Source organism: Leucoraja erinacea, chromosome 8 (assembly GCF_028641065.1).
Source record: "Leucoraja erinacea ecotype New England chromosome 8, Leri_hhj_1, whole genome shotgun sequence".
NCBI lineage: Eukaryota > Metazoa > Chordata > Chondrichthyes > Rajiformes > Rajidae > Leucoraja > Leucoraja erinaceus.
The window spans coordinates 63321489-63342124 of record NC_073384.1 but is presented as its reverse complement, the minus strand read 5'-3'; the positions used below and the strand labels follow the sequence as shown (position 1 = coordinate 63342124).

The following is a 20636-nucleotide window of genomic DNA, read 5'->3' as shown; positions in this document are numbered from 1 at the left end:
CTTTTTGAATACAGGAATTACATTTGTAATTTTCCAATTATTGTTATTTTGAGTTCTGTGAAAATAGGACCAATTTATTTCAAGATCTTATGATGGTCCATCAGGATCGGGAGACCTGTCTTCTACAACTCCCACAATTAGTTCTGTACCACTTCCCTGATGGATATAATTTTCCTGTTTTTCATTTTCCTAGGCCTATTATATAACTTTTATCTTCCATAAGGAAGGTTGATCAAAATATCTGATGTTGCATTTGCTTATTCCTTATTTCCCAATTGTTAATTCCTATAATAACACAACAAGACACTGTATCTACACAATCAAGGACTTGTGTACAAAGATTACTCAAGCATCTAATAAATGGTTTTATAATGTTCTGAGGCATAAGTTCTGTGATGGTAACAGCTAACAAGTTAATCAGAAAGTGAATCTAACAAGGTTTGTAAAGCAGTACAATAATGCTAAAGTTATTTGCATAATTAAATGTTCACGATAAAAACATAGCAGCATCTAAAAGTTTATTCTTCATTGAGTAGGAACCACTACATTTGCGGACAAATAGTGTTGCCTTGATAAATTATTTTTAGTGGAGTGAGGTAAAAATGTATCTTATATTGAAATAGATACAAAGTCACAGAGAAATGTTAAGTTCAGTTTCCAACATCACTCACAGAGATATGAAAAATCTTTTACGATTTATGCCGTTTACTAAATCCTGTGGCAGAAGAAAACCTAAAATTAAATTTCCTACCTCCCTCTTATTCATAACTAATGCCTAGCGTTATTGAGATATAAAACTAAAACTATGCTGATAAGGAAAGTAAGTATACCGGAAATATATTGCAGACGCCTTCAGCCAGAATAGGTAATTGCTTGACTTTTCCACAACACCAGCATGATGTTTGTGGAATCATTGCCACGTTACAGCTCTAGTATCAAACTGTATGCTGGCAGTCTCTGTACTACCACCTACCCATCCCCTCCATTTCCATTTCCCATGCTTTTCCGCATGTGCCCTCACGTTTTCTCCACTCTCCCAACCTGCCCGCAATCCCACATCTCCCTGATGTTCGCTGTGACTGCTTGTTGCAATGCTCTTAGTGTTTCAGGAATAACAGAGTGTAATAGAGCAGAACAAATGAGCCTAGGGACAGGGGGAGTAAGGCTAGCAATGCCAAAAAATTAATTAGTCTTCATCAGAACAAGCAGACTTTGCACAATTTGCCCACTCAGCCAAACGAAACAGAGGCTGTAGAAGATAGGAGCTCACTTTTGAAACTGTACAAACAGGCCTAGCTGCAGGTCCAAGTACCATCATTCATTTTTAATGAAGTACAGATAATTTTAACAAGACTACTGTAGCTATCAGCACAATGCAGCAGAGCTCAGTAGACGGGAGACAAACCATTGAGTGCATCACCTAGTGGCGACCAGCCCACATTTCAGTACAACAGGAAAATCTCATTCACATTTATCTCGTGTTTCAATTGTAATTGCCGACATGAAGGCATTACCAAACATGAATGAACTCAGGCACCTGATCTACCGATCCATCTCTCATCATCATGTAAGTGCACTTCTTCTCATCCACTGCACTACTTCCTCTAGTTGTTTATCTGCTGATTGCACATCGCTTTCCCTTGCCCCACAATCCTCACCCCTTCATCGCTTTTTGCTGTGTATCCATACTTCCTACTCCTCCCCTCAATACAGTGACTCGTGTCATGCTAAATGCTTCGTTCAGGTGTGGGAATTAAAATGCCATAGGTATGTTGGGCATGTGGCTGATTTACTTTCACTTATTTATCTAACTCTCTCCAAGACAGTTTGCATTCAACAATAGTAACTGCCTGTTTTTTTAATATTAATGTAATATATTATACCTGCCAATGTGAACTTAAATATTGAAATATCTAATAACAGGACCATCATGAGATTGAGCACATTAAGTGTGGTACACAAAACTACTCTTTATAATGCAACAATCACCAGTGGCAGCATATAGTGGAGTCGAAATCCAATTCAACTTTCGTTTGAGCAAGTTGGGGGATGTGTGCAAGAGATAGGGCAAAAGGAGAAAGGAATAACAAGTTTGGGATGTGACAAGAGACAAAGACTAAGAGTGGGAAAATATGATACTTCCAAAAACAGTGCAGTACCTTTGAAGCATGGGCACTTGCCAACTTGCTCTTAGTGCTCAGAAACAGCATTGCAATAGTGACCATATCATCAGTTTTTACCATGGGAAAGGTTTGCCTTCATCCCCAAAAATATATGGCCACCTTTTGGGTACTTTTACATCGTGGATACAACAAACTAAATGTTTGCTGCAGCCAGAACCCTGGTGTGAGTTTCAGGAGCAGTATAAGGCCTGGTCCTGCCCAGACAGCCCTTGGAATCCAACCCACACTCACAGGTTGTCTAAGTTGTCAGTGAAATCATGGACATCAAGAATAAGTGAAGAAAGTAAATGCAAACATTTCAAGAGAGTTTATTGTCATGTGTCCCTGATAGGACAATGAAATTCTTGCTTTGCTTCAGCACAACAGAACATAGTCGGCATGAATACAGAACAGATCAGTGTGTCCATATACCATTATATAAATATATACATGACTTATTCATTTATTCATAGGCGAACTGCTGTATGATGATTTTAACACTAAATAAGCATATCTACACACTAAAGGCCAATCAAATAACATCACAAAGATTGCCTGGACTTGAGAGGCTGAGCAAGGGGGAAAGGTTGGGCAGGTTAGGACTTTATCCCTTGGAGACAGGGTGCTCTTATACAGGATGCAGGGGGATCTTATTCCCCATGATATCATGGGGGGAATAGATAGTCTGAATGCAGTCTTTTACCCAGAGTGGGTGATTCATAAATAAGAGGACATTTAAAGTGAAAGGGATAAGATTAATCAAACCTGAGGAGCAACGTTTACATGCAGAGGCTGGTGGGTATATGGAATGAGTTGTCAGACAAGGTAGATGAGTCCGATACTATAATAGCAATTAAAAGAAACTTGGACAGTTACCTGGACAACTTATGAACAAGAATTTGAGGATGTTATTAGATGAGTAATGAATGTTATAACAAGGCCGTCCATTTATTTTGCTAAAATGAAGATTGTATTTTAGTTTATTGCATTCTTTAGTTCTTAATGTTTCTTAAACTTTGAATTGTATTTGCTTCTTGTAAGTAAATTGAATGATGAATTGTACTTTGTGGTTTTGACCACTAAATGGCACTGTAGCCTACATATTTGTGAGTTAATTGGTCCGAAATATGTCTCAGAAAAATTCACCATTGAAAACCATAATATAATATTTGAAGTCTAATATTGAACTGAATTATTGCACGCATCTGGTTTCATGCGTACATTTGTTTTACAGCCTCCATGTGCCATTTGGTGCAAGATTCATTTAGTTAAGAGTTTGGGTACTTTTACATAGTGGATACAGTTATACTCCCAAATAATTAAAATAATCCTTTGAAGATGAAGATTTCAATTATTGTTCCGTGTCTTAGCTTTTCAACTGGACATTAATTATCAGCACTAGAATTTCAACAAATTCAATAATATTCTCCATTCACAAAGTCCCATGTGCATCATTATGGGACTTGACTGATATAGAGACTGGATTCATTGCGCAATGTTGCAGCATCTCCAACCTGCCTTTCAGTGTGACCTTATCACTAGCATCCATCTATACATAGCTTTCAGCTGCAGTCCCAATGGTATCAACCTACATTCATATTGCTCATTGTCTCCAATTTTTTTTATTAAATAGGCGTCACTTCACAATCGCGCATGGGTTTAGAAAATAAAGCAGCAACTTAATTATCATATTATAACATTCTAATAAAATATTGCTGAGGAATACAATATTTAAGGACACACAACTAAATTGATTTTCTACAAGTTACATGGATGCACACGAGTAAGATAATATGGAAAAGGTTCAAAAATAGTTTTGTGTATGAATACATTCTCAATCATTTCATTTTCCTGTAATTCCTTTTACTGCCTCAACCTCACAGGATGTGTGTATTCTTCCAAGCCTGGCCCTTTGCACACATTAGATTTAGACAATAGATAATAGACAATAGGTGCAGGAGTAGGCCATTTGGCCCTTTGAGCCAGCACTGCCATTCAATGTGATCATGGTTGATCATCCCCAATCAGTACCCCATCAGTTTAATGGCTCCAAAACTCTGGAATTCTCTCCTTCTTCCTTCCCTTTTGAGATACATCCTAACGTCTCTCTCTCTCTCTCTCTCACACTCACTCTCTCTCAATTGACTTTTTAGTCATTTGTCTTAAAAGCATAAATAGATCAGGATGACATATTTTGATCTGAGCATTGCTTTTAGAATGTTATTCCAACATATGCTTTCAGATTTCAATCTGGTAGTTCATCCTTCAATACTAATAAATGATTCATAAAATGGCAGCTATTTGCTACACTAGGTCTTAATCCTACTAAAAAACATTTTTAAGAAACATTCCTTTTTCATCCTTCATGTTATTTGCTAACAATCGGCATGAATGTAAGTTAAAACATGCTTAAAATGTTAAGAAATACTTTATCCAACGGTTATCTATAAAATGTTCTATAGATTAATTTAATGCATTAGTGACCATGGTGGCGCAGCAGTAGAGTTGCTGCCTTACAGCGCTTGCAGTGACAGAGACCCGGGTTCGATCCCGACTATGGGCGCTGTCTGTACAGAGTTTGTACGTTCTCCCAGTGACCGCATGGGTTTTCTCAGAGATCTTCGGTTTCCTCCCACACTCCAAAGACATACAGGTAAGTAGGATAAATGGCTTGATAAAAGTGTAAATTGTCCCGAGTGTGTGTAGAATAGTATTAAAGTGCGGGGATCGCTGGTCGGCGCAGACTCAGTGGGTCGAAGGGGCTGTTTCCGCACTGTTTCTCTCAAACTAAGATGCTTAGTTTCTCTCAAATTCTTCTTCCAGTGTGAGAAAGCATGAACGTGCATGAAGTATCTTTACATAAATATCTGAAGGTACCTCTGCATTATATCTCCAGATACCAGTGCCTAGCAGCTTTGCAAGAATTATTTCCTAGTAGTAGGTAGTAACAAGTTTCACATTGCAGAAAGAGATTAGCACTTAACCACCTTTCATTGCTGTTTTTATGGTTCAAGAACACCAAAATAATGCTTACTACATTCAATAAAATAAACATGACACTAAGTGACAAACATCCATACAAACAGGTTGCTCAGATACTGCAAGCATTTTTTTTTAAACAATGCAATAATCCATTGCTTAAATTTGTATGTGTATTTTCATGTAGTCTTGTGTTTTTAGCAAATTGTTGTTTAGATTTATTTTTGGAACAAGAGCCGGGATGTTCAAGCATTGTACATTCAAGCACATTCATATAATATGGCTCACAAATAAAAGGATTACAGAAATAAATTCACCATTCACAAATCTTTTTCCTTTCTATACATTTCAATGAGAAATAAACCCATGATGACTGGATCAAATGGTTCCAAGATTTCTCAGCCAAGAACCACGACTGTACTGTTTAATCAAACCTATTTAAAGAAAAATGTTGACACAAGAAACTGCAAATGCTGGAAAACTTGTTCGAGTAACCCGCAGGTCAAGCAGCATGAGGGGCAATGGTTTGGGTCAGAATCATTCAGATTGATTGGATAAGGGGAAGAATGCTAGAAAGGAGATGTGGAGGCAAAAAAAAAAAAAACCTGGCAAGTGATAGGTGGAAGGTACACAAAAAAGCTGGAGAAACTCAGCGGGTGCAGCAGCATCTATGGAGCAAAGGAAATAGGCAACATTTCGTGCCGAAACCCTTCTTCAGACAGTGATAGGTGGATGTGTGGGAAGGAGGTGTGGACTGGCAGATGGATGGAGCAAGCGACAAAAGCTGAAGGTGACAAGGAGATAAAATTGTGTAACAGTAACAGAAATATAAAGCCAGGGAGAGGGATATGGGTCGTAAGGGAGGGAGGTGATGAGAAAGAGAGGAATAAAAGGAAAATGGCGGATTTGGATATTCTTTTTTTTATTAATTCCTGCTCACCAAAGCTATTTTGTGGCACCTTTTGGCCCTTCTTAGTGCCTCTTTTCTTTCTTTATGTTCCTGTGTGATACCACCTCTTAAACCTGGCACGCACTTTATTTTTATTTTTGCAACCACTTTGGTCATCCAAGATTCCCTTACTTTGATATCCTCGTCGCTCATGCTCACTGGAATATAGAAGTTCAGTACTGCCATCAACTGGTCTTTAAATGACTCCCCCATGTCAATTGTGGAGTTACCTAATCACAATTGTTCCTGCAGTACCACTTTAGTTTGCCTTAATTCCAATTTAGTACCTTTGTGCACAGTCCAGCCTCCTCCATGTTCAAACCAATCTTCAAACTTATGGATGTGATGTTTAGTTTAGTTTATAGATGGAAACTGGTCCTTCACCCTCCAAGTCCATGCCAACCATAGACCGCCCGTTCACACTAGTTCTATGTCATTCCACTTTCTCAGCCTCTCCCGACAAACTAGGGACAATTTTACAGAGGCCAACTTGCATACAACTTTGGGAAATTGGAGCACCTGGAGGAAATCCACACATGTCAGGGGGGGAACGGGAAAGCTCCACACAAACAGCACTCGATTTCAGGATTGAACCCAGAGGGAGAGACGGAGAGTTAATATATCAGGTTGCTGGTTCTCCAACCTGAAACATTAACTAACCGTTTCCTCCCCATTCCCTCCACCCAGACCCCTCTCCCTGTCATGCTCCAGTTCCAAATCCACTGTGATCTCCTCGGACAGGTCCCAAGCCTGGAGCATAAACAGCTTCGGGCTCCATGAATGCTGCCTAACCTGCTGAGTGCTTTTTTCCAGAACATTTTCAACTTATATTCAAAGTTTGCCATCTCGGCAGTGCCCGTTTCACTCAGAGCGACTCGGGTCAGGTAAAGCCACGATCACATGATCAGGAAAACAAACGCCACCCGCAGAATGTTCCATGTGTCATAACCATATTATGACAAGCAGTCGTTCCAGGTGCGACAGAGGTTTACCTGCATCTCTTCCAACCTCATCTATTGCGTCCGCTGCTCTAGATGCCAGCAGATCTATATCGGTGAGACCAAGCGGAGGTTGGGCGATCGTTTCGCCGAACACCTCCGCTCGGTCCGCAATAACCAAGCTGACCTCCCGGTGGCTCAGCACTTCAACTCCCCCTCCCACTCCGCCCTCTCTGTCCTGGGTCTCCTCCATGGCCACAGCGAGCAGCACCGGAAATTGGAGGAACAGCACCTCATATTCCGTTTGGGGAGTCTACACCCCCGGGGCATGAACATCGAATTCTCCCAATTCTGTTAGTCCTTGCTGTCTCCTCCCCTTCCTCAGCTCCCCTACTATCTCCTCCCACCCTCCAGCCTTCTGGCTACTCCTCCTTTTCCCTTTCTTGTCCCGACCCACCCCCACCCCCGATCAGTCTGAAGAAGGGTTTCGGCCCGAAACGTTGCCTATTTCCTTCGCTCCATAGATGCTGCTGCACCCGCTGAGTTTCTCCAGCTTTTCTGTATAACCTTCGATTCTCCAGCATCTGCAGTTCCCTCTTAAACACTGTTAACACAACTGTTACCTTGCTCTTTGGCACCAGTATTATTGATGACCTTTTAAAGCTGGTGGGGACCACAGACCGAAGTTGTGAGTGGTTGAAATTGTCCACGTAACCTTCATTACAAGAGATGGAATGGTCCATTCTTAGTCACGTGTGTGGCCAAAATGATGAGAAATTGTGGAAAACATCTCTTCTAATTCTGAAAGCCTTACAGTTGTATTGTTTTGTACTGCATATGACTTTTTTTTTTCAGTTTATCAAATGAAATTTTTATATGTTATGCTGACAATGTTTGTTTAGAGTAAGAGGTCAAATATGACTGGTCACATGTGTAACGTTTTGGTTCACTTTCCAAAGAATGGGCCTAATGCTGAGGCTCCATAAGACGCTGGTCAGGCTGGAGAGGTTCCAGAGGAGGTTTATAAGAATGATTCCAGGAATGAGCGGGTTAGCATATGATGAGCGTTTGACAGACCGGGCCTCTACTCGCTGAAGTTTAGAAGGTTGAGGGGGACCTCATTTTGAAACTTACAAAATAATGAAAGGCACAGATAGAATGGATGTAGAAAGGATGTTTCCTCTGATGGCAGAGTCTAGGACCAGAGGTCATAACCTCAGAATTAATGGGCGCTCTTTTAGAAAGGAGGTGAGGAGGAATTTCTTTAATCAGAGGATAGTTAATCTGTGGAACTCATTGCCTCAAAGGGCTGTCGAGGCCAAGTCAGTGGATATTTTTGAAGGCAGAGATATACAAATTCTTGATTAGAACGGGTGTCAAGGGTTATGGGGGGAAGGCAGGAAAATGGGATTAGGAGGCGGAGATCAGCCATGATTGAATGGCAGTGGACTCGATGGGCCAAATGGCCTAATTCTAGTCCTATAACTTGTGAACTCCAGTCACTTGAATAACACAGGTCCAAGTACACTTCCACGAGTCAATACCCACAAATGCTAGATTAACACAACTCATTTTACCCACTCATCTATCTTGTCATGAAATGTAAGGCTATTTTTCCAATCAGATAGAATAATTCCTAGAAAACAGGAGAACAATGTCATCGGAAGGAAATGCAGATGTTGGTTTACACCGAAGATAAACACAAAATTCTGGAGTAACTCAGGACAGGCAGCATCTCTGGATAGAAGGAATGGGGCACGTTTCGGGTTGATAGAAACATAGAAACATAGAAATTAGGTGCATGAGTAGGCCAATCGGCCCTTCGAGCCTGCACCGCCATTCAATATGATCATGGCTGATCATCCAACTCAGTATCCCGTACCTGCCTTCTCTCCATACCCCTTGATCCCCTTAGCCACAAGGGCCACATCTAACTCCCTCTTAAATATAGATACCATTTCTTCAGACAGAGGAATGGTCTCGATCCAAAATGTCACCCATTCCTTCTCTCCAGAGATGCTGCCTATTCCACTGAGTTACTCCAGCATTTTGTGTCTATGAACAATGTCATAGTCAGGGAATCTGCACCTACTTCATTTAAAATACTGGGAACTGTATACTCTTATTCCATGTAATAATTTCCCTAGCACTTATTTTACTTATGTTGGCTTCATTGAGTCTATTTACAAACCCCGCCATTAGTTTTATAGTCAGAGCCATAGGGCAGAGAAACAGGCCCTTCAGTCCACCAAGTCTGCACCAAACATTATGCACCCACCTACTCCAATTCTACATGAAAACTATTATGTTCGCTACCCATTCATCAACTCACCCCAGGTTCAACAGATCGCCCACATTCGCGGGACAATTTACATTGGCCAGACCATGGGACAGATTAACCATTAAGCAGACTAAGCATGTGCTTAGGGCACCAGGGCCAAAGGGGGCACCACAAAGTTGGGAAAAGGGTGAAAAGAAAAAAAAACAAATGAAGATTTGTAAAAAAAAAAAATGATAAAACTAGTGCAAATTGATCATAATGTTCTGTTTCTTGATCATGGTGCACCCTAGGGTTATCTTCCCAGCTGTACCACAAGGTCAACAACTAAAATGGACTGGGTCAGTGTGGAAAGGAGGGGGGCACCAAGATTGGTCAGTGCTTAGGGCACCAGTGAGCCTTAATCCGCCCCTGGGCCAGACAACCTATTAACCAGCAGACCTGGGGGTGTTGGAGGAAATGGGAATACCTGGAGGAAAACCGCACAGGAGAATCCTGGAAATCCCTCCCAGGCAGCCTCCAAGATCAGGATTAAATCTGGGTCATTGGCGCTGTCAGACAGAAGCTCTGCCAGCTGTGCCACCACTGAGGATTTCTGATGGAGATTCAGAGCATGTGCCTCTTCTTGTATACGAGTAATGAATTACGTAAATCTACACATGCACTGAGCATTTCTTTATTTTTCACCTGCAATATCACTGCTAGTTAGTTTGAGTGACCTACATTGCAAATGATCTTCTAAAAAGATAAAATGGCTTTCCTTTTATATGCTCTTTTGTAGTTTATATTTTATCACCTTTTTCCTCTCTAGTACCAGATGCATGTATTTTATTTTATGCATTTTCATTTAGTTTCATATTGTGCTCGTGTCCATTTTGATTTTGAATATGAACTAGTTTTGGAATACTTTAACGTTTTTTTCTGAACACTTTATTACACCCACTGAACTGTCACCAAATCCCGCACTAATCTGCCCGGTTTACTTGCACAATCTGTTTCTAATCACAAAGAAGTCACCATAAGGTCATAAGTGGGTTGTTCATTGGTAACAGCTGTGACTGGCTGCATTCACAAACCCCATGAAATGGTTTGTTCTCACATTTAGCAAGATCTGGAAAACATTCAGATTTGGGTATATTCCTGCCTGGTGATATTCATCACATACAAGTCTTAGGCAATGACTATCTCTTGCAAGAGAGAAGATGTCACCATCACCCAGTCAGCAGCATTACATCAAACTTGGTCTACCAACAATCTAGAGTAGGGTGTGGGAGGAAGAGGTCTCATTTGTTCCCAAGGGGGATGGCACAGTGGCACAGCAGTAGAGTTACTGCCTTACAGTGCCTGAGACCCATGGCTGATGGGTGCAGTCTGTATGGAGTTTGTACTTTCTCCCTGTGAATCTGTGGATTTTCCTCCCACGTATGATTGATTGATACTTTATTATACATTCCAAAAACCTACAGGTTTGCAGGTTAATTGACTTCTGTAAATTGTCCCCAGTGTGTAGGACAGTACCAGTGCACATGGAGATCGCTGGTTGGTGTGGACTCAGTGGGCCAAAGGATGGGCACCCCTCCCACCAGTCCAAACTTTCCCTCGCTCCTGCACATCATAACTGCAAAATCACATGGGTTTCCAAAACCCCTGGCCCCATCGTTGAGAGGATAAAGGCAGCATATGCATTGCAAGCTTTCTCTTTCATGTGCATGTTTACCTCAAGTTAGCTGCCAAAAATAGCCTGGAAACATATTGCCATTTATTAATCATCAATAGGTTGCTATTAATGAATGCAACTCAACCACACTGTGTAAATACTTACACTACAAACTGGACATGTTTCAAGAGCATAATTTAACATTGTCTTCAAGGGCAGTTTGGGATGGGCATTAAACGCTGCACTGACATGTAATACTAACAGTTTGTAAGAGATGCAGCCCAGTTGTCCCATTGATGCAACATTCCTTTAAGAAATAGTTACCACCTTTAAAGATAGGGAACAAATTTAGGAAGGCAGACTGAATACATTTTGACATTGGTTACATATCAACAATTTTCTGCAAAAAATATTATTTTCTATACCAAGTAAACAATTATTAGGATCAAATTCATTCAAAGCCAACTCAAACCCCCTGCTAAGAGGTGGACAGAATAAATGCCTTTAACATTTCTGGAGCTTGTAATGGGGTTTTACCAAACACATTGCCACCCCTGCACCAGCTTTCATATTCAGTAATAATATTGTCTAAAATTCTGACTAATATTGAATTAACAGGAAAATAGGATTATCATAACCAAATCAACATTTATGAAAAGTATCCAAGTCCATTTTTTTTTAAAAACACGTACACATGAAGAGGAACAATTTCTGTTCCACAGACGGACAAGAAGCTGCTTCAGAAATATCATTAGCATAAATGCAATCAACGATTTACTATAATTTCACATTGTGAGTAATGCATTAAAAAAAAAAACCCTGTGCTATTGCTATTCTAGACCGAGCTTCATTGGTTGATACGACTTTGCAGCATTGCAGGAGAGAAGATTCTGGAAAGCTGTAATTCTACTGCTTTTCCTTGCAGACACATTGCTCTCTTGGCGCATGTCCTATGGTGACCTCATTACTCATGGATCCATTGGTGCCAAGACAGGCTGCAGTAAAGCTGGTTTCTTTCACCTTGCAGATGCAGTTCACTACTTCATTAGTATGACAGCAAATATGTTATATCATGGCTTATTTATGCCCCTGATTTGGGAAGCATCTCAAATTCTATTGTGGCCAATGGATATAGATTTATTATTTTAATAACTTGCAATAAAAATAAGGAACCGTTTGGGGGGGATAACAGAAATCCCTATTTCTATGCGATGATTCCACTTAAAAGTGAACCAATTTTAATCATAATCATTCTTTATTAGCCAAGTATGTTTTGCAACATACGAGGAATTTGATTTGCCATACAGTCATACCATTAAAAAGCAACAAAACACACAAAATATATTTTAACATGAACATTCACCAGCGACTCCTCACTGTGATGGAAGACGATAAAAAGATCAATCTCTCCCCTTCTTTGTCCTCCCGCGGTCGGGGGCCTCGAACCTTCCGTTGACGGGGCGATCTTGGCCTCCGTAGCCGGTGGCGTTCAAGCCCTCATCGTCGGAGCAATCAAGCTCCTGCATTGGGATCTCAGCTCCCCCGCGCTGGGCGATCTGACCCCGGGTCGAGGCTGGTCAAACCTTCTGCGTCGTTTGGAGCTTCCCGACATCGGTCTCTACCAAAGACTGCAAGCTCCTCGATAGTGAAATCCGCAGGGCGTGGTTGGAGCGTCGATCCCAGGCAAGGAATCGGCTCCGATGGCAAGTCCACGGCCACGCGGTGGGTCTAAAAGTCAGTTCTGAGCAAGGCCGCCAGCTCCATGATGTTAGGCTGCAGAGCGACCGGAGATACGATCCAGCATCCCCGGCGAGGTAAGAGATTGAAAACTTTCCCCCGACCCCCTCCCCCATATAAAACAAGCCAGAGAACATCAACACAAACTTGTAAAACACACTGAAATAACAGACAGACTATTGGCGAGGCTGCCATCGTGCGGCGCCCCCTGGTGGTATATTAAGTGTAAACTTCAAATGTTAAACAGAACTACACAGCAGCACAGTGGTAGAGCTGCAGCCTTCCAGCGCCAGAGACCCGGGCTTGATCCTGACTATGGATGCTGTCTGTGTGGAGTTTGCACACGTCCCTGTGACCGTATGGGTTTTCCCCGGGTGCTCCAGTTTCCTCCCACATGCCAAAGTAGTACAGGTTTGTAGGTTAGTTGGCTTCTGCAAACTGCCCCCAGCATGTAGGACAGAACTAGTGTACAGGTAATCGCTGGTCGGTGCAGACCCAGTGGGCTGATGGGCCTGTTTCCACACTGTATCTCTAAACTAAACAAGAATCCTTTTGATACACAAGTTACATTAAATAGTTTTGGGGGAGGAGATGGGGAACTCACTTGCTGCTGACAGCTTTGCTCTCAGGCCTTTCCTGATCTCCAGCTGCCAGCCACAGCACTTCTGCAGCTGGTCCGCTCATTTACCTTTTTTTTTCTAGCTTCTGGGCTGCACATGATATCATTCTTCCAATTGAGAATACATTATACTGCTAACCAGAACCAAACTTATATGTCCAGCACCTTCATGTGTCAAGCAAAGTCAATCACTAGGTTGAAACCCAGGCTTTTCTATTCAACAGCAATGTGTACCAAGGTAGACAGAGAGTTGAAAAGGCAGCTCAGTACCACCTTGTCAAGTCTCAACAAACCTGCACACCAGAAACCGAGTTAACAGTAGAGTAGATATGCTTCAGATTCAGGTTAAAGTAAGCTAGAACTCTCTCTAAGGTGATTGAGTAAACTCAAAATATGGAAAGACGGCAGATTGATAGTTAGAGTAGATAACCTACAGTTAACCAGCAACATATATTCTTCTTATTACCAGTTTACAAATAATAAGATCAATTTGAGTAAAGTTGAGCGATACATGAAGCCAGACACCAACAAATCTCAAGAGGAGAGAATAGATAGATATAATAGATAGTGTGAAAACTGATGATGGGCCACAGACATCTGAAGACATCACCCATTCTTTCTCTCCAGAGATGCTGCCTGTCCCGTTACTCCAGCATTTTGTGTCTACCTTCGATGAGCTCACAGCCTTTGGTTTAAGTTTACACAGAGAGTGGGCGAGAAGGATGAGAGGCTTTCCATCTTCCAATCCCCCCTAGTTTTAGGGAATGTGCCAGAAACTTGGAAAATAGCAAGCATCTTTCTTCAACAAAGTGTACAAATTCATGCCAGGGAGCAATGGCCAGTCATTTTTACACCAATTTAAAAAAACAATCATCAGGGAGAAATATGACTAGCACTTTGGGAAGCTTAAGTTCCTGAAAAGAATTGCTTGGATTTATTAAAGGCAATAATGCACCTAACTAACCTGATTAAATGGTTAAACATAGAAACTAAGAACTGCAGATGCAGGTTTATACCAAAGATAGACACAAAGCGCTGGAGTAACTCAGCGGGTCAGGCAGCATCACTGGAGAAAAAGGGTAAATATCACTTATCCTTTTTCTCCAGAAATGCTGCCTGACCCGCTGAGCTACTCTAGCACTCTGTGTTTATATTTAATTAAATGGTTAGATGGGGAATGAAGGTATTCTGAGTAGGGAATGCATTTAATGTTTCTATGGATTCTCCAAATGCATTTGGGGAAGTCCCAAATAAAAACTGATGAGGAAAATTGAGGCCCATGGATTAAAATGTGTCAATAGATAATTAGTCAGCTAGAAAAGGGTAATTTGACATGTGACAAGAAGTTATTTGATCCTGTCTATAACAGGAAGTTGGCTTCCACTCTTAGAGAGGATATCATCTTTGGACTGGGACTGTGAGAAATGCCAATGGCTTTAAAACAGAGAAGATGCTCGTGTGCAAAGTTGCCAGCAGTCTCCATCAGAGAGAGAATGTGAGAGCACACTTTTGCTTGAGAACCATTTGCTATCTGGATTAATTGAATAGACTTTCTTGTTTTACCATGGCCACAAGTGGGAGCAAGCAATATCTCACATTATCTATCGCCATGAATCTCCACCAGCAGAAAGGTTATGGGAGTTGTATTTATATTAACAAGGCAAACTCTTTTTTTTTAAAAACTCATTTCTAATTGTTTCATGAAACAATTTTCTTGAACAAATTTATTGAATGTGAACCATTCTGTAATAAACCAGCTAAATGCGCCATACTTTTACTGATAGAGGATGGTGAATATCAGTGCGGCAATATACCGTTTCAGACCAGAGTAGCGGTGTTGTCCAAGAGACAGAGCTGGGACCATTGTCATTTCTGTACATGATGACATGGATAAAAATCCACAATTTGAAAATGACATCAAGATTAAATAGAGAGAGAGGTATACAAGATAATATAAAGGATAGATATTCAAAGACTTGATCAAACAACATTTGGCTGTTAAGAGATGTGGAAACAGATTTCATCAGCGTTTACAAAAGGGAATTGGATAGGAATGAGGAAAATAATTTGCAGAAATATGAGGAACTAGGGAATGGGATCAATGAGATTATTCCATGAGGAGCCAATGGTCCGAATCAACCCTCCTATACCATAATGATTTTCTATTCTCCCATCATCTAATCAGAAATAATTGGTCAACTGCAACCGATGGTAGAAACCAGAAGATAAATATTCAGCTTCCTGCTATGACACGTGTATGGCAAGGTATAAAACATATATGCGGACACTTGCACTCAAGAGCCGTGTGTAGCAGTTTAAACTTTCCTCTTTGAAAACTTTTATTTGATTGAACTCCACATTTGTCCTAAAATGTAACATACATATAATATACATGTAAATGTAATATATATTTTATGAACTTAATTATGAACAAACAGTAGGGCCATTTTATCTTAACTACGAGTTATTTAAAAAAAAAATAACCACAATAAACCACCCTCAGATTGTGGAAAAGTGATTAAACATTAAAAACTAACCATGCTGCAAATCGGAGATAAAAACAGAATATCTTGGTGATGCTGAAGTCAGATTTGTGGGGAGAGAAGCAGAGTTAAAATGTCAAACTGATGACCATCAGACAAAAAAAATGTTGTTTAATGTTACAGCAGTTGGAAAGAAGAGGAAGTGTTTGTGAAAGGGTATACATTAAGATTGCCTAGGTGACACATACATGTTGGCACGGTCTCAAACGGTGACAAATGCTTTAATAACCCAGATGGAAGGAAAATGGAAAAAATATTACCAAACAAAATCAACTACTTGATTCTTAAATGTTATTTTGTTGTTGTTAATCTGCACCGTCTATTATTTCACTTATATCCTACTGAAAGACAGTAAATGATTAACGTACAGTGCCCTCCATAATGTTTGGGACAAAGACCCATCATTTATTTATTTGCCTCTGTACTCCACAATTTGAGATTTGTAATAGAAAAAAAAAAAACCCACATGTGGTTAAAGTGCATATTGTTAGATTTTAATGAAGGCCATTTTTATACATTTTGGTTTCACCATGTAGAAATTGCAGCAGTGTTTATACATAGTTCCCCCATTTCAGGGCACCATAATGTTTGGGACACAGCTATGTCATGTAAATGAAAGTAGTCATGTTTAGTAATTTGTTGCATATCTTTTGCATGCATTGACTGCTTGATGTCTGCAATTCATGGACATCACCAGTTGCTGGGTGTCTTCTCTGGTGATGCTCTGCCAGGCCTATATTGCAGCCATCTTTAGCTTATGCTTGTTTTGGGGGCTAGTCCCCTTCCGTTTTCTCATCAGCATATAAAAGGCATGCTCAATTGAGTTCAGATCGGGTGATTGACTTGGCCACTCAAGAATTGACCATTTTTTAGCTTTGAACAACTTCTTTGTTGCTTTAGCAGTATGTTTGGGATCATTGTCTTGCTGTCGAATGAACTGCCGGCCAATGAGTTTTGAGACATTTGTTTGAACTTGAGCAGATTGGTAGTGTCCATACACTTCAGAATTCATTATGCTACTACCATCAGCAGTTGTATCATCAATGAAGATAAGTGAGCCAGTGCCTTCAGCAGCCACACATGCCCAGGCCATAACACCCCCACCACCGTGTTTCACAGATGAGGTGGTATACTTTGGATCTTGGGCAGTTCCTTCTCTCCTCAATACTTTGCTCTTGCCATCACTCTGATATAAGTTAACCTTCGTTTCATCTGTCCACGAGATATTTTTTTCAGAACTGTTGTTGCTCTTTTAAGTACTTCTTGGCAAACTGTAACCTGGCCAACCTATTTTTGCAGCTAACCATTGGTTTGCATCTTGCAATGTAGCCTCTGTATTTCTGTTCATGAAGTCTTCTGCAGACAGTGGTCATTGATAAATCCACACCTGATCCTGAAGAGTGTTTGGGAATTTTGCTTTATTATAGATATAATTCTTCTGTCGTCAGCTGTGGAGGTCTTCCTTGGCCTGCCAGTCCCTTTGCGATTAGTAAGGTGCTGAGAGCTCTCTTATACCTGCATTCAGGAAGCATTTAAACACACCTGAGAAATTACAAGCACCTATGAAGCCATGTGTCCCAAACATTTTGGTGCCTTGAAATGGAGGGATTATTTATAGACACTGCTGCAATTTCTACAATGTGAAACCAAAATGCCCTTTATTAAAATCTGACCATGTGAACCACATGTGATTTTTTCTATTGCAGATTTCACATTGTGGAGAACCGAGGTAAATAAATAAATGATGGGTCTTTATCCCAAACATTGTGGGAAATATGAGAGGGAGAGAGAGGGAGCGAGGGAGCAAGGGAGATAGGGAGAGAGGGAGAGAGGGAGCGAGGGAGCGAGGGAGAGAGGGAGAGAGGGAGAGAGGGAGAGAGGGAGCGAGGGAGAGAAATCTCAAGTATTGAACGACCTTCTGATATAAAATATAACATTTGGATAGATTACTCATCCTTTGAAAAACTGCCTTTGACAAACTTTGAGACTACCTGTATGTGTTTCACGACATATTCCTTGTTAAAATACATTTGTTATACCACTTAAAACCCAAGTAATATGCAAGGACTTATATTGAACCATACATATTTCAGCACATTTGTTTTCAGATTTAACATGTTCACTTACCTGTGATAGTAATTTAAGCACTGTTTTGCAGGTGTTGGCTGTAGGTTCAGTCAGAAACTGTGATCTGTTGCTACGTGGATGGTTTCTAAAGAACAAGAATATAAATTGCACCTTAGTTTTGTCATTGCACAAATGCCAGTGCACTACCACCAAGATAAATCATGAACATATGGGGGGGGTCCAGTTATTGCCGATTGTGCCCTATACCAAGTCTCTGGAATTAAAGTGGAGATGCAAGGAACTGCAGATGCTGATTCAGATTCTAAAAAGATACTGAAAGCATGACATTAAAGCCAACTTCTTGCAGTACTTCACGTATTCCATCATGGATTACATTGTATTTAGAAAGAGGTTCATATAAACAGTGAAACAGTGCACATAATTCTTTATAAATAAGGGAGTTGGCTTTGCCCATTGCCGCCACCTAGTGGTCACTCCGTTCATTGTAAGCAAAATCCACTGTAAAGAGGTCTGTAATAATGAGGGTGGACTATGACCTAAATCAAGAAGTGCACAGAAAAAAGTGGCGAAATACCAGAAATCAGGCTCACCAAATATTGTAACAATTCATTTCAAAGGAAGAGCAAGATGTTCAGCGATGGGAAGTGTTACTAATCTTCACCGGCACAAATCCTAAATTATCAAACCCAAGAATCTGTTTGATCAAACAAACCCTTTAAAATTATTTTTAGCTGCTGTAATCACTTCTCCACTAGTGATTGTATTTTAAGATGAAAGCAGCAAAAAATATCATGAAATTAACAGAAATTCAGAAGTGCAATGATTGGATAAGGAATAGAAAATTGGATCTGGTTCTCTGAATGGTGCCAATGGTGCACAGGACATGTAGATGAACAATGATGTAATCTGATCATAGAAATCACATTTTCTATTTGTAATGACATCCCCCGGTGAGGCATGAAGAGATCTGCAGAACCAGTTGCTACAGCTCTGTGGTCATTTTCACTTCTGTTGAGTGCACTGTTTTGATGTGGTTGATGGCTGAGATCTAGCTCCAGAACAAACCTGAAACTGCTGCCTGTTGAGGTATAATCTCTTGCTATTCCTTGCCATAAACCTAGCCAATGAAATGGGCGCGAATCCAGCTGGGGCAAATGGAAGAGTGAAGGAAGGGGGTAGGGAGAGGGATGGCAGACAGCGTAGATAGATAGACAAAGTATAGATAGACAGACGAATAAATCGATAAATAAATAAATCATGTAAATGGATGAATAAATGAATAAACAAATAATTAAAGAGATGAATTAATGCGTAAATAAATTGATGGATAGATAAGTAGATAAATAAAAGTGAATTAAGGGTGGGTGTGATTTGTGAGAAGAATCCCAAATTTCCTGGAATTTGATGGTATTTCCTGAAATTTTCAAAAATGCTTCCTGCGTGCTATTTGTTGTTGGGTTTTTTTCGCGGGCACACGTTAACAACAAAGAAGAACAAGGCAAAACAGATCTATGTAACTACACCGTATCTGCCTGCTTCTGTTACTCACTTGTACAGTGTTATGCAAGGCAACTTGCACTGCCTCCAACAGCTTTCGTTTTTTGAACCTGCTCGCATGCATCTCAGTCTCTGCTCTCCCCCTCCCCCTCCCACCCACTCCCTCTCCTCTCCCTCTCCACCCCTTGAGCCCACCCACCATTCGGTAAAATCAAGGCCAATCCCAATGTAACTGCAACCCCCCCTAGTTTTCACCACTAAGCTTATCCAGAATTCTACCACTGCCTGAAAAATAATCAAAGGCTCAACTTCCACTGAGAAAGAGTATTCCAAAGACTCATTATTATATTAGAATTTTCCCGAACAGCCTGTGACCCATAGCGCTGTGGCCATAGCGCTATGTTTAAAGCCCATAATGCTGCAGTCGGTAGCGCTATAATTAGAACCCATAGCTCTTTGTTTAAATTCACACGCGTTAAACTGACAGCGCTCTGTTTAAACATTTGAGCACCAAACCGACAGTGCTGTAATTATTACCTTTACCCCCCTGCGCAGGCCAGATGCGGAAATTTCCCAAAATTATCCAATTTCCATAAAATTACCCGAAGACAACCAGAATTTCCTGCATTTCGGGTAATTTCCTTCAAAGTGGAAATACTGGTCAGTTACCTACATTCACTGCCCTTGATATTCCCAAACTTTCCAATAAGCGAGTTCGGTATTCTGATGCCCAGGTCATCAGAGGTCACTCACTATAACCATTCTCGGCAACTGTGGTGCTGCATTGTGTGCAGGCTTGCGTTTCGTCCATGGTTGGGGACGGGCCCAGGTCTCCGGCACTGTTTAGTTGCTGCTGGGCCGCCCGTCCCGTCCCCTCCCGGGTGTCCCGTCCCTGTCGGGAGGTGTCTGTGGTGGCCCTGGGCCGGCGCAGGCTGCAAGTCCTGGGCTGCCGGCCAACCAGGCGGAACAGGCAGAGCCAAGTCACGGGAGAGCGGGGTGTAACAGCAAGAGAGGGGGCAGATGCAAATGGGAGACGGGGACGGTCCATTGGTGGTTTTTGCATTTTTCGGAATACTGAACTCGCTTATACTCTCTCGAGGATAGGGAAGATAGCCAGTGAATGTGGGGAACGGGCAGAAGAAGAAAAGTTATTGATCAAAACAGCATTATCGTAGGATTAGGGTCAATC

At 41.0% G+C, this 20636-nt stretch overlaps 1 protein-coding gene across 1 annotated transcript in view; it reads right to left on the bottom strand.

The window, feature by feature from the left end:
* The window catches only part of LOC129699771 (spectrin beta chain, non-erythrocytic 1-like), a 181261-nt gene that overhangs the window by 121916 nt on the left and 38709 nt on the right, over positions 1-20636 (bottom strand). The window contains 1 exon segment of the mRNA XM_055639839.1: positions 17990-18074. The gene's annotated coding sequence lies outside the window, so the exon portion shown is untranslated.